We start from the raw sequence: 15,730 nt of genomic DNA on the forward strand, positions 1-15,730 counted from the left end.
TGCAAGGCCATTAGAATTGCTAGTTCTGGTTCCTCTGGGAGGCATATGGTAGAAACAGAAGACAGTTTGGTGAAGCTTTCCGAGTCTTGCTGCTATCTGATCCCTCTAATACTGAGGAAATGGTTTCTTACTGTTTTGCAGACCTGGAAGAATGAATCCACAGAATGTGACCTCATTGTCCCTACTCAGGATTCTAGTTTGCTCACTTCAGTCAAGGTGCCTTAAACTTTTCTAAAAGTCAAGAACAGTCTGGAAATACATATATTCTCCATATCAACTTCTCAGAGCAAAAATCAAAGAAATGGGCACAAGACCGGCTCAATGTTTTTTATGAATGATTGATAATATTAATTTGAAGACTATTTCTTACATATTATACATCCATTTGTAGAGGGAGTAAAAGGTTATAGACACCACTAAGACATACCTGCTTTTTCTTCTAGCATTTTCAGTTTGTCTTTTTAAAAAACTTAATCCTTTGTTCTGTTTGAAATCTTTCAATTGTGAAATATTTCAGGACTGATATTAAATGTGACTAACACTAAGCCAAATACCTATGTGCCCAATACCCAGATTATGAAATAAAATATTATAAAAATAGTCATAGGTCTTGTTTTTGCACGCTTTTTGGTGAGGAAGATTGGCCCTGAGCTAACATCTGCTGCCAAGCTTCCTCTTTTTTGTCTCCCAAAAGCCCCAGTACATAGTTCTATATCCTAGTTATAAGTCATTCTAGTTCTTCTATGTGGGAGGCTGCCACAGCATGGCTTGATGAGCGGTGTGTAGGTCTATGCCGAGGATCCGAACCAGCGAACCCCAGGCCGTGGAAGTGGAGAGCATGAACTTAACCACTCGGCCATGGGGATGGCCCCCTATAGGTCTCTTTTTATACCTAATCACATTCCTCTTTCTCCCAGCTTCCCCAGAAGTAACCACTATTCTGAATTTAGAATTTATCCTTCTTGTGCTTTTCTTTGTACTTTTACTACATCTGTATGTATCTGTTATCAATATGTAGTATTTTTGAGATTTGGGGTTCTAGCAATGATGGGGTAAACACAACTGGATTAAAAAGAAAACAACAAGACTTATCCTCCCACCACACACAACTAAGAAACCGGACAAAACATACAGTGGTTTCCAGATATTAGACAACAGTCAGTGAAAGATAATGATCTCTGAGAGAAATGAAACAAAAGATGTGAGCCATATTATTGCCCCAGCTTACAGCCTGGAGAGAATTTTTAGGCTATGTGCAGGCAGGAAGTACCCAAACGGAGCCTGCTGGTTCCAGGAGCTAAAGATACAGAGCTCATACAAGGAAATCTTATGAGCATTTATGGGATGAAGTATGAGAGAAGACAGATCTGCGCAGGAAGAGCTCCAAATGAGTACTGATCAATGCAGGTGTGTGAGGAAACTACTCAAGGCCAGTGAAAGACCATGAGAAAGATTCAAGTATAGCCATCCCAGAACTCACACAGGGCTGGTAATACTCTATATTCCCACTAGCCAAATAAAAAAAACCTCCTAATACAAGGACATTCTCAAGAGGGTATCACATCAGTGTTGGGACCAAATTAGTCCTATACTAAAAGTTGTACTGGACCCACCTAAGAAAGCAAGAAAGCAAGCCTCAAAATGGCAGAGTTGATTACAAATGGCTTAACTGAATCTCAAAACAAAGCCTGAAAATATTTTAGGAAAAAAATACAGAAACTCCAACAACTAAGAAAATAAAATTCACACTATGTGGCACTTGACAAAAAAAAATTACCAGATATGCAAGAGACAGGAAAATAAGACCTAAAATGAAAAGAAAAATCAATCAATACGAACAGACCCAGAGATGACAGAAACAGTTGGCAAGAATGTTTAAACACTTAGTATAAATATAGTTCATATGTTCAAAAAGGATGAAAGATGAGCATTTTAAGGAGATATGGAAGATGTAAAAGAAATCTATTCCTCAGCAATATGAATTTACTTAACACTACTGAATTGTGCTACACTCATAAATGGTTAAGATGGTATATTTTATATTTTTAGCATGGTAAAACAACCTTTGTTAATCTAAAAGGAAACAAACAAAACAAACCACAAATAAACATCTAGAAGTGAAAATACAATGTCTGAGAAGAAAAACAGTATGGTTAAAATTATCAACAGGTTAGACACTGTAGAAGAAGATTAATGAACTTAAAGACAACAGAAATCATCTAAAATGAGAGAGAGGAAAGATTGGAAAAAACTAAATATCAGTGAGCTATAGAAAAACATCATGTGCCCTAATACAGATATAACTGCACTCCCAAAAAGGAGGAGACGGATAGGACTGAAAATTTTGAAGGACTTACGGATGAAATTTTTCCAAATTTAATGAAAACCATAAACTCATATTTCCAAGAAGCTCAATGAACCCCAAGCAGAAGAAACAAAGAAAATTACACCAATGCACATCATAATCGTATTGCTTAAAATCAGTGATAAGGAAAAAACTTAAAAGCAGCCCAAAAAAAGACACGTGTACAGAAGAAAAATGAGAATTACAGCAGACTTCTCACTGGATTGAATGAAAGCCAGAAGACAACGGAGCAACACCTTTAAAGAGCTGAAAGAAAAATAATGGTTGCCCAGAATTCTATATACAGTAAACATACATTTCAGAAATGAAAATGAAATAAATACTATTTCAGACATATCAAAGCTAAAATTCATCACCAGCAGCCCAGCATTATAATACATATTAAAGAAAATCCTCCAGACAGAAGGAAAATGACACCAACTATAATTCTGGATATACACAAGGAAATAAAGAGCACTGGAAACGCAAAGTTTGTGAGTAAATACAAAATACACTTTTCCCTAATTTTTAAACATCTTTAAAACATTACTGACCGGTTAAAACAAAAATGTAACAATGCATGTGGGGTTACTAATATATGTAGAAATAAAATGTATATCCACAATAACCTAAAATCTAGGAAAGGTGAAATGAAAGTAAACTATTGTAATGAGCTTATACTATACATGAAGGATAATAATATGATCAGAAGGTAGAGCGTAATAAGTGGAAGATGTCTAATATAAACCCTAAAACAACTTATAAAATAAAGAAAACAAAGAGTACAGATAACATGAAAAGAATATTGACTTATTCCTAACAAGTCAATAAAGGAGATTAAATGGAATTAGAAAATGTAAAATTTTCTGCCTTCTAAAAGAAGGCAGAAAAAAAATACAAAGAGATCACAAATAAGAGAGAGAATGAATAAATAGCACAATGGTACATTTAACCACTTTAATCACAACAACCAGTAATCATTTTAACTGTGAATGCTGTAAAAAAAAATCAAAAGGCAGAGATTTTTGAAACAGGAAAAGATAGAGACTGTCATGAAAAGGTAGAGACTGTCAAATTGTACGGAAAAGAACAACAACACTAAATACATATTCACCTAATGACAGAACTTCAAGATACATAAAACAGAAAATGATAAAATTAAAAGAACTGCACCAATCCACAATTATAGCCACTATTATAGATGTCAATACCCTTCTCTCAATAAATGACAAATGAAGTAGACAGAAAAATCAGTAAAGGAAGACCCGAATAACTCTATCAACCAACATTCTACCTAACATTTTTCCCAAATACAACTGGATCACTGACCAAGATAGACTGTAAGATTGGCCGTAAAGAAAGTCTCAATAAATGTAAAAGAATTCAAATAATAAAAACTATGCTTTCTGGCCACAATGGTATTACATTAGAAACTAACAACAAGCCAAAGCAATCTCGAGAAAAACCAACAAAGCTGGAGGTATCACAATCTCTGAATTCAAAACATACTACAAAACTACAGTAATCACAACAGCATGGTACTGGTACAAAACACACACACAGCTCAATGGAACAGAACTGAGAGTCCAGAAATAAAACCACACATTTACGGACAGCTAATTTTCGACAAAGGAGCTAAGTACAGACAATAGAGAAAGGAAAGTCTCTTCAATAAATGGTGTTGGGAAAACTGGACAGCCACAGGCAAAAGAATGAAAGTAGACTATTATCTTACACCATACACAAAAATCAACTCAAAATGGATTAAAGAGATGAATGTAAGACATGAAACCATAATACTCCTAGCTGAAAACATAGCCAGTATGCTCTTCAACATTAGTCTTCGCAGTATCTTTTTGAATACCATGTCTCCTCAGGCACTGGAAACAAAGAAAAAAATTAACAAACGGGACTACATCAAACTAAAAGTCTTCCCCATCAACAAAATGAAAAGACAATCCACCAACTAGGAGAAAGTATTTGCAAGTCATATATCCAATAAGGGGTTAATTTCCAAAATATATAAAGAACTCACACAACTCAACAACAACAAAACAAACAATCCAATCAAAAAATGGGCAGAGGATATGAACAGACATTTTTCCAAAGAAGATTTACAGATGGCCAACAGGCACATGAAAAGATGTTCAGGGGACGGCCCGTTGGCACAGCGGTTAAGTTCACACCTTCCACTTTGGCAACCTGGGGTCTCCAGTTCAGATCCCGGGGGCAGACCTACACAATGCTTCTCAAGCCATGCTCTGGCAGGCATCCCACATAAAATAGAGGAAGATGGGCACGGATGTTAGCTCAGGGCCAGTCTTCCTCGGCAAAAAAAGGAGGATTGGCAGCAGAAGTTAGCTCAGGGCTAATCTTCTCCAAAAAGGAAAGAAAAGAAAAGATGCTCAACATCACTGATAATTAGAGAAATGCAAACCAAAGCTACAATGAGATATCACCTCACATCCATTGGAATGGCTATTACTAAAATGACATGAAATAACAAGAGTTGCAGAGGATGTGGAGAAAAGGGGAGCCTCATATACTGCTCGTGGGAATGCAAACTGCTACAGCCGCTACGGAAAACAGTATGGGGATTTCTCAAAATATTAAGAATAGAACTACCATACAATCCAGCTATTCCACTTCGGGGTAGATATCCAAAGAAGACGAAAACACTAATTTGAAAAGATACATGTACCCCTATGTTCATTGCAGCATTATTCACAATAGCCACAACCGGGAAGCAACCTAAGTGCCCATCAAAAGATGATGGATAAAGATGTGGTATATGCACACAATGGAATACTACCCAGCCATAAAAAAGACGAAATTGTGCCATTTGAGACAACACGGATGGACCTTGAGGGTATTATGCTAAGTGAAATGTTAGACAGAGAAGGACAAATACTGTATGATTTCACTCATGTGGAATATAAACAAACAAACACACAAACACACAGAAACAGAGAACAGATTGGTGGTTACCAAAGGGGAAGAGGGTGGGGGAAGGCCAAAAGGGGTAAAGGGGCACATATATATGGTGACAGACGGAAACTAGACTTTTGGTGGTGGACATGATGTAACTTATACAGAAGCTGAAATATAATGATGTACACCTGAAATTTACACAATATTAAAAACCAATGTGACCTCAATTACAAAAATTTTCAAACTCAGAGAAAACAGTATTTGAAAGAGAACTGAGGGGCTGGCCCCGTGGCCGAGTGGTTAAGATCACGCGCTCCGCTGCAGGCGGCCCAGTGTTTCGTTGGTTTGAATCCTGGGCGCGGACTGGGCACTGCTCATCAAACCACGCTGAGGCAGCGTCCCACACGCCACAACTAGAAGGACCCACAACGAAGAATATACAACTATGTACCAGGGGGCTTTGGGGAGAAAAAGGAAAAAAATAAAATCTTAAAAAGAAAAAAAGATAACTGAAAAATCCGCATATATATGGAATCTAAACGTATTTCTAAATAACTCATGCATCAAAGAAGAAATCCCAGAAGAAATTTTAAAATATTTTGAATAGAATGGAAATGAAAGCATGACATATCAAAATTTGTGGGGTATACCCAGGCAGCTCTTAGAGGAAAATTTATAGCATTAAAAACTCAGAAGAGAAGAAAATTCTCAAAACTATGGTTAAAGCTTAAGAAGCCAGAAAAAGAAGAGCAAAGTAAACCCAAATAAGTAGGAAAAAAGTAAATAAAAGGAAGAAATCAATAAAAATAAAAAACAACCAAAAATGACAAAAAGAGAGAAAACCAATTAAACCAAAAACGATTTGTCTGAGATCAATAAAATTGACAAATCTCAAGCAAGTCCAATAACGATAAAAAAGAGAAAAGACACAAATAAATAATATCAGGAAAGAGAGAGAAGACATCACTACAGAACCTTCAAACATTAAAAGTGATATGGGAATAGAGTAGACAATTTTACGCCAACAAACTAATGACTTAGATTGAATAGACAAATTCCTTGAAAGACACAAACTAGCCAAGTTGACTCAAGAAGTAATAGAGACAGGACTTCCAGAATGGTGGTATAAGGAGCTCGGCAGAACATTTCCCCATGAAACGATCATTTAAATGATCAAAATTGGAGCCAGCCTGTGGCACAGTGGTTAAGTTCGCACATTGCACTTTGGCGGCCCGGGGTTCGCCGCTTCGGATCCTGGGTGTGGACATGGCACCACTTGGCAAGCCATGCTGTGGTAGGCATCCCACACATAAAGTAGAGCAAGATGGGCACAGACGTTAGCTCAGGGCCAGTCTTCCTCAGCAAAAAAAGAGGAGGATTGGCAGCAGATGTTAGCTCAGGGCTAATCTTCCTCAAAAAAAAAATGGTAAAAATTATTATTATTTTTAAATTTAAATTTTCTGGAAATTGTCCTAATGGCATACAGCAAATTAAAAAACATTTACTCAGGAAAATGTAGTAAATCTGGGTAAGAACAGCAAGTCTGTGCCATTTGAGCCATGTCCCACTCCTACCTCCACCCCTCCTACAAGTCGGAGTGATCCAGCTTTACAAGAAAATGAGACCCTCTCTCTCCTCTTAGCTCGCAGTCTAGGGTGAGAGTTTCTCCCTGGGAGAGCAGGCTGCTGCAGTGTCTAACGTTCTCAGCTTCATGTTGCAGAAGTTCTATTCCAGGCAAATGTAGCCAAGAGGACTGGGGCTCTGTTACCCCAAGTAGCCCCTACTTGGAAGGTGGAACTCTACCACAGGTAGGAGCAGGTTGAAAACACTGGGCCCTGAGCACCCACACCCCAGCTTGCTGACAGGATGCAGGTTCCATACCAGGAAGTATGTCACGGGCTGAAGTGTGTTCCTGAAAAATTCGTATGTTGAAGTCCTAACTCCCAGTACCTCATAATGTGATTGTATTTGGAGAAAAGGTCTTTAATGAGGTAATTAAGCTAAAATGAGGTCATTAGGATGGGCTCTAATCCAAGATGACCGGCGTCCAAACAAGAAGAAGAAATTTGGACAAAGACTCGTCTAAAGGGAAGACCTCGTGAAGACACAGGGAGAAGACGGTAACCTACAAACCACGGAGAGAGGCCTCAGAAGAAACAGCTCTGCCCACAACTTGATCTTGGACTCCTCACCTCCAGAACTGTGAAAAAATTAATTTCCGTAGTTTAAGCCCCCCAGTCTGTGGTAATTTGTTAAGGCAGCCCTAGCAAACTAATACAGATTTTGGTACCAGGATGTAGGGTGCTGCTGTAACAGATACTTAAAATTGTGGAAGTGGCTTTAGAACTGGGGAATGGGTAGAGGCTGGAAGAGTTCTGAGGTGCAAGTTAGAAAAAGAAACCAAAATTGAAGATTTGAAAGTTCTCAACCTATCTACATTACAAAAAAATGAGAAAATCTGTTCTGGAGAGAACATCAAGGGTGTGGCTGGACAATCACTCACTAAAGGAGCCCAACAATAAATCTGAACCGAAAGATGGACAAACCCGAAAACTTAAACACAGACTGATGGAGATTATGCAATCTGAGGAGCAGAGAGAAAAAAGAATGAGGAAAAATGAACAGAGCCTTAGAGAATTGTGGAACACCATTAGGCACACCAACCTATGTGTAATGGAAGTAACAGAAGGAGAGGAGAGAGAGAAAAGAGCAGAAAAATATTGACTATGTAGTGATCGAAAACTTCCCAAATATGATAAAAACAATATATATCCCTGAAGCTCAACAAACTCTAAGTCGGAGAAATGAAAGGAGGGCTACACCAAGACGCATCATGGTCAGATGTTGAAAGCTGAAAGTATATATCCAAAGGAATTCAAAGCAGGGACTCAAACAGATATTTTTATGCCAATGTTCATTGAAGCATTATTCACTAAAACCAAAAGGTGAAAACAATCCAAGTGTCCATCCACAGATGAAAGGATAAGCAAAACGTAGTGTATATGTACAAAGGTATATTATTCAATGATAAAAAGGAATAAAGATCTGATACATGACACAACATGGATGAACACTGAAAACATTATGCTAAATGAAATAAGCCATGCAAATGGACAAATACTGTATGAATCCACTTATATGAAGTATCTAGAATAGGCAAATTCATAGAAATAGAAAGTAGATTAGACATAACCAGGGGTTAGAGAGAGGGTAGGGTGGAGACTTATTGCTTAACAATTACAGACTTTCTGTTGGGGGTGATGAAAAAGTTTTGAAAACAGTGGTGAAGGTTGCACAACATTTTGAATGGAATTAGTGCTACTGAATTGTACACTTAAAAATGGTTAAAATGACAAATTTTATGTTGAATATATTTTACCACAATTTTAAAAAATCAATAATGTAATATATCGAAACCCACTGAATTGTACACTTGTAATGGGTGAGTGGTATGGTATGTAAATTATATCTCAATAAAGCTGTTTTTTACCCTTAATAAAAAGATATAAAGAACATAACTAGCTTTATGCCTACTAAGGAAATTGATTTCCACTTCAGGCCTAGATGACTTTATGGCTGAATTCTACTAAACATTTTTTTTCGAACTTTACAGAAGTATAATTGACAATAAAAATTGCATGTACTTAAGGTGTACAATGCAAACCGTTGATATACACATACATTGTGAAATGATTATTACAGTCAAGTTAACTAACACATCCATCACAGTTACTTTTTTGTTGTGTGTGGTGAGAACACTTCAGATCTACTGTCTTGGGGCTGGCCCAGTGGCATAGCAGTTAAGTTTGCGTGCTCTGCTTTAGCGGCCCAGGGTTCACCGGTTCGGATCCTGGGCACGGACATGGGAACCACTTATCAAGCCATGCTGTGGCAGGCGTCCCACATGTAAAGTAGAGGAAGATGGGCACATATGTTAGCTAAGGGCCAATCTTCCTCAGCAAAAAGAGGAAGATTGGTGGCAGATGCTAGCTCAGAGCTAATCTTCCTCAAACAAAACTACTCTCTTAAAAAATTTCAAGTATACAATACAGTATCATTAACTATAATCACTATGCTGTACAATAGGACCCAAAGGTTATTTGTCTTATAACTACAAGTTTGTACCCTTTGACAAGCATTTCCCTATTCCCCCCCCACCTTCTTCCAAACATCCCAGGAGGGAGTATACCAGTTCTACGCAAAATCTTCCAGACTTTTAAAGAGGAAGGAATACTGTCCAACTCACTTTATGTAGCCAACATTATCCTGATACCAAAACCAGATAAAGACATTACAAGAAAAAAGAACTATAAACCAATATCCCTCATGAAAATAGATGGAAAAATTCTTCACAATTTTTGAACAAACAACTTATCATGAATTGAGTGAAAAAACAAAATATATCATGACCAAGTGGGGTTTAACCCAGGAATGCAAAGTTGACTTAATGTTAAAATCAATTAATATAGTTTACCATGTCAACAAACTAAAGAAAAAATAATCATTTTAATATATATATAAAAACATTCGATGCACAAAGATTCATTCAGTACAATAACTCTCAACAAACAAGGAATAAAAGGGAATTCTTTCCACCTGATAAAGAGTATCTACAAAAACCCTACAGTTGACATTATATTTCAGGATGCAAGACTGAATGCTTTTACCCTAAGATCTGGAATGAAGCAACAATGTTTACCTACCACTTCTATTGGAGGTCCTAGACAGTACCGTAAGGCAAAAGAAAAAATCAAACATGCAGATTGGAAAAGAAGTAAAACTGTCTTTATTTTCAAGTGCATAATTGTCTAAGAAAACCCTGAGGAATCTACAAATAAAAGCTACTAGAACTTTTAAGTGAGTCTAGCAACATTGCAGATACGAGGTCAATATGCAAAAATTAGTTACATTTCTATGTCTAGCAAGAAATGGTCAAACTGAAATTTAAAGTACCATTTTCAATAACGTAAACATGGATTTTCTAGGAATAAATTTGAGAAAAGATATTCAGGACTATACACTGAGAAGTGTAAAACATTGCTGACAGAAATCCAAGATTACCTTAATAAATGGAGAGAGATACTGGTTCATGGATCGGAAGACTCAGTTGTCATTTTTCCTCAAATTGACCTGTAGATTTGAGAGAATCTCAATGAAAATCTCAATAGGTTCTTTTGAAGAAATACATTAGTCAACCCTAAAATGAATATGGAACTACAAAGGATATAGAATAGCCAAAACAACTTGGAAATAGAAGAGCAAAGTAGAAGGACTAAAACTACTTGATTCCAAGCTTATCATAAAGAGACAGTAATCCAGACAACGTGGTATTGGAATAGTCACAGGCCAGCGGAACACCATAGAGAGTTCAGAAGTAGACTCACAAATTTATGGACAATAGATTTTTAAAATAACAGTTTTATTAAGATATAATTCACATACAATACAATTCACGCATTTTAAATGTACGATTAAATGGTTTTTCGTATATTCAGAGAGTTGCGCAACCATCATTACTATTTAATTTTAGAAAATTTAGGTCACCCACAAAAGAAACCCTGTATCAATTAGCAGTCACTCCCCATTTCCTCCTGAATCCTCCTACCCTGGCCCTAGGCAGCCACCAATCTACTTTCTGTTTCAATGGACTCGCCTATTCTAGACATTTCACATAAATGGTATCATACAATATGTGGTCTTTTGTGACTGGATTCTTCACTTAGTTTAATGCTTTCAATGTTGTAGCATGTATCATTTCTTTTCCTTGCTTAGTAATATTTCATTGTATGGATATACCACCTTTTGGTTATTTATTCATGAGTTGATGGACATTTGCTTCCCCTTTGGGGCTTTTACAAATCATTCTGCTATGAGCATTTGTTTACAAGTTTTTGCGAGGACGTACATTTTCAGTTATCTTGGTTATATACTTGGGAGTGAAATTGCTGGGTAACTTTATGCTTAACCTTTTGAAGAACTGCCAGACTTTGGAAAATATCCCAAGCAGTTGCGCTATTTTACATTCCCAACAGCATGAATGTTCCAATTTTTCTACACCCTAGCCAACACTTACCTGTCTTTGGTGATTATGGCCATCCAAGCAGATGTGAAGTGGTATCTCATTTGGTTTTAATTTGCATTTCCCTATTAGTTAATTATGTTGAGTATTTTTTCATGTGTTTATTGGCCATTTGTATATCTTCTTTGGAGAAATGTCTATTCAAATCTGAGAAACCATTGCCTAATCCAAGGTCACAAAGATTTAAATCTACGTAGTCTTGTAAGAGTTTATAGGTTTAGCTCTTGCATTTAGCTCTTTGATCCATTTGAGTAAATTTTTGTATATGGTATGAGATAGCTGTACAACTTCATTCTTTTTATGTGGCTATCCTGTGGACAAATGATTTTTGACAAAGAAGCCAAGAGAATTCAAAGAGGAAATGATCATCTTTTCAATAAATGGTGATAGGAAATTGGAGAGCCATACGCAAAAAAAGGTCTTAATCGTTGTTTCACACCATATGGAAATATTAGTTCAAAATGGATCATAATAAGTGTCTAAATATAAGAGCCAAAATTATAAATTTTCTAGAAGAAAATATAGGAGAAAATCTTAGTGATGTTGGGTTAAGCAAAAATTTCTTAAATAAAGCATAAACTAAAATAAAAGGCATAAACTATAAAAGAAAAGTCAATAAATTTGACTTCATGAAAATTAAAAATTTTTGTTCCTTAAAAGACACATAAGAAAATAGACGATCCAGCCACAGATTGAGAGAAAGTGTTTTCAAAACATGTATCTGACAAAGTAACTGTATCTAGAATAGACATAAAATTCTTACAACTCAATAATAATAAGACAATCCAGTTTATCACATGGGCAAAAGATTTGATCAGATGTTTAAACTAACTATTTTGGAAAACATTTTGGCAGGTTCTTAAACAGTCAAGACTTCACCTTCCAGTTGATTCAGTACTCCCACTCCTAGAGAAATGTGAACATACATGCACATGAAAACTTGTACAAGATTCTTTATAGCAGCTTTATTTGTAATAGCCCCAAACCGCAAACAACTCAAAAGCCCATCAGCGGGGGAACAGATAAACAAATTGCGTTATATCTATATAATGGGTGCTACTTAGCAATAAAAGAAATGACAACTGATACAACAACATGGATGAATCTCTAAACAGTGATGCTGAGAGAAAGAAGTGTTAGAAAATGCAAACAAATCTATTGTGACAAAATAATCAGAGGTCTCCTGGGGATGGGGCACAGAGGGAAGAGACAGGGATAGACTACAAAGGAGCAAGAGAAGTTTTGTGTGTGATGGATATGTTCCTTATTTTGATTGTGGTTATAGTTTGAGTAGTATATAACAAGACAAAACTTATCAAATTGTACACTTTAGGTATGTGCAGTTCATTGTACATCACATATCTTAAAACATCGGAAAGAAACAATATATGGTACTTTAATGTGTTTTCACATATAAATGAATTTATCCGTTTTCTTGTTGATGAGTGTCTAGGTTGTTCTCAGTTTTCAATTTAGAAAGAGCGCTGCAGTTAATATTCTTATATGTCTCTCTGTGTACGTACATGTGAGGGTTTCCAAAGTAGGCCCCCAGAGTAGAGTTGCTGGGTCATAGCTATGCACATCTGCCACTTTACTGGATCTTCCCAAATTGTTCTTCAGGGTCATTCCCTTTTATACCACACACCATTAGCAGTGTACGCAATTTAAGCTTGTTCCACTCTTTCCAATATCATGGATCTAAAGTAATAAATTGTTTTAATTTGTACTTCTTTAATTATTAGAAAAGTTGGGCACTTCCTTGTAAATGCTAGTCATTTGAATTTCTGGATACTGACTAAAATTTGGTGGGAGGAATAATGGAGGAACCACCTGAATTTTCTCCCAAATGTAGCCAATTACTTTAATATCATTTGCTGAAAAATTATCATTTTCCACTGATTTGAAATGCCACCTCTAATATGTACTTATTTCTCCCGTGTGCTTTTTTTTTTTTCCTGGAGTTTTAATTCTGTTCTAGAAATAAATCTGAGTAACTAAGGGCATTCAGTAAATGACCTGATCTGCTTATCCTTTCCTACATTGGTAATTTACTCTTGCAATTTTTGTAATTCTAGATGATGTTGATGAGGAGGGAAAAAATTTTTTCCTTTACTTTCTCAGGTTCAATAACTGGGGTCTTGCAAATTGAACTGACAAAAGACAGATTAACAGGAGAAAAAGGTTTATTTCATATGCATATGGTGGAGGGGCCTCAGAAATGACATGAAAATCCTAAAGAGGCAGACTGTTACCATTTTCACAAAGGGAAATAAATTTGTGAAGAAATGACAAGACAAAGGAAAAGAGGTTTGAGCTTCTAAGGGTGGTAAATTGTGAGAAGGTAAATATAGGGGGAAACTAAGGAAAGATAAAGGTTATTTATTAAAATTTGTTTGTGCAGGCTCATGTTGGTGCCGATTTTCTGTCTTCTTCATAGCCATAAAACTCCCTTAGGAGAAGAGACTTATGGCAGCCCTCAGTTTTTAGAAGTTTCTGCTCTTAGTCAGATAAAGAATCTCCAAGAAGGCTTCTTTCTGTATCTGTTGATTCTCAATGGCCTTACCTCAAAATAATCCATATGGCATATTTTGGGTGGTGCATTCTAATCCCCTTCAATAAACTGCCAATTACTCTATTTCTTTTTTAACATTCCTGGATACTCCTACATGTTTATGAATTTTAGAATTAGTTTTTAAGATTAAAAGAATTTCCAGAACTAAAAGAAACAACTGGGTTCAAGCAGAACAAGAATTAATAACCTGGGACTGAATAAGCTGAGAAGGATAGTTACAATTTTTACGACTTCTTGTTTGAAACATTTCTGGTTCTTTAGTGTTTTGTTTTTCCAGATTTAAGGAAACTTTTTCTCTTAAGCTACCTATGATTTACAATTGGTAAAGTATACTTTTGTAAACAAAGAGGAAACATTTACTTTTTCTCCCTGTATGATCCCTCCAGAATTTAGAAACTCAAGTGTTCTTTTCATGGCAATACAGTAAGTTACTTGCATAATTTCAATAAGAATCTGTTCTCCTTCTAACAGGGTACAATTGAAAACATTGGCTATGTTACCAAGGCTTTGACTGGAATGTCATAGTTGAGAGAGATATGCATAGATTCAGACATGACCAGACAGCTGTAAGGAACTGCCTGAAACTTGGCTTGGCTTCCTGGCCTCAGAGGCTTTGAAAGAGTCAAATCTGAGATTCCTTATAAAAAGTTCCAGCAAAGCAGTCTTAAAAGAGCTTATGTGGTCAATCACCATTCTTGCTACACTCATGTAAATAATCAGGCCAAGTTTAATACAAACAAATTAGTTTTACTGTGATTATCTTTGGTAAAAAATGGGGTAATTGTAGAGAGAAAAATTATGTTTGCACCTTTGTAGATATTTAGATTCTAACCCTGTTAATTGTCTTTGAGGTTTTGTTATATACCTGTAAACTGAACTGGATCCTAAATTCTTCTAATTTTCTCAAATATCTGGCTACCACTCTCCAACCGAATGTTTCCTATTTCCTCCCATCCTTCTGATTTGGAATCACTGAGACCAAAGACTGTCCTTGAATCTCCTTGGAAAGGAATATACTAGGTCTTCCTCCCGACCCAGATGGCAGCCAAACCTCCAGGACTTAAACCTTGGCTACACATCTCACAGTGGAAGAAAGCTCCTCCTGACCTCTGGTCCTTTACAAACACTGAAGACCTCTGAATCAAACTGATGAGCAGGAGAAGCAGCTGACATTGACGTAGACTGCTTCCACCCAAGACACCAGATCAAGATTTCCCATTTTAACTAAACATGAAACACTGTCTTCCTCTCTTTCTTTCCTTTACTCTGGCATTGGCCTGGCAAGATAATGTCACCATCATATCTCCCAAGCCATTACTAAGGGAGAGCAACCTTTCAGACAGCTGGATTCATCATCAAAAACTCCAATCTGTTCATGATGCTGGAACCCATGAACAATGCCACCTGAGCAGTAATGGTTTACGCCCCAACAGGATTTAATTTCATCGGTGGTGGTGATCATTCTCCTTGGACCAATAAATGCTTAGATGGCTAACACATAACTGGGCAATGCCCCTTAGGTTATCTAACTGTGCCACTCAACTGTTCTCAAATAGGCTAAGACACTTCATTGGTCAACTCCCCTAATCATCCAATTCGAAAAGACCTGCCAGGAGGCCTTCATGATTCAGGATGTGCTTCTTTCGGCAGGTCCCTACTTCCTTTGTTAGGAGTGAGTACAAATGAGGCTGTGATCAGAAATCCCTCCTTAACTCTTGAAAGTATTGCAGAATTCGCTGCTAAAGCAATAGCTGCCCAATGAAAATCTCTAGACTCTCAGCTCAAAGTAGTTCTTGATAATATG

At 36.7% G+C, this 15,730-nt stretch overlaps 1 protein-coding gene across 4 annotated transcripts in view; it reads right to left on the reverse strand.

Moving 5' to 3' along the window:
• LOC138915533 (large ribosomal subunit protein uL15m-like) overlaps positions 1-15,730 on the reverse strand; it is a 79,387-nt gene that overhangs the window by 21,993 nt on the left and 41,664 nt on the right. For 2 of the 4 annotated variants that reach the window (XR_011421587.1, XR_011421586.1), the window contains exon 2: positions 10,337-10,405. The exons of the other annotated variants lie outside the window; for them this stretch is intronic. The gene's annotated coding sequence lies outside the window, so the exon portion shown is untranslated. The remainder of the gene's footprint in view (positions 1-10,336; positions 10,406-15,730) is intronic. 4 annotated transcript variants of the gene reach the window in all.

The sequence above is a fragment of the Equus caballus genome, chromosome 9 (genome assembly GCF_041296265.1).
Source record: "Equus caballus isolate H_3958 breed thoroughbred chromosome 9, TB-T2T, whole genome shotgun sequence".
Lineage (NCBI taxonomy): Eukaryota > Metazoa > Chordata > Mammalia > Perissodactyla > Equidae > Equus > Equus caballus.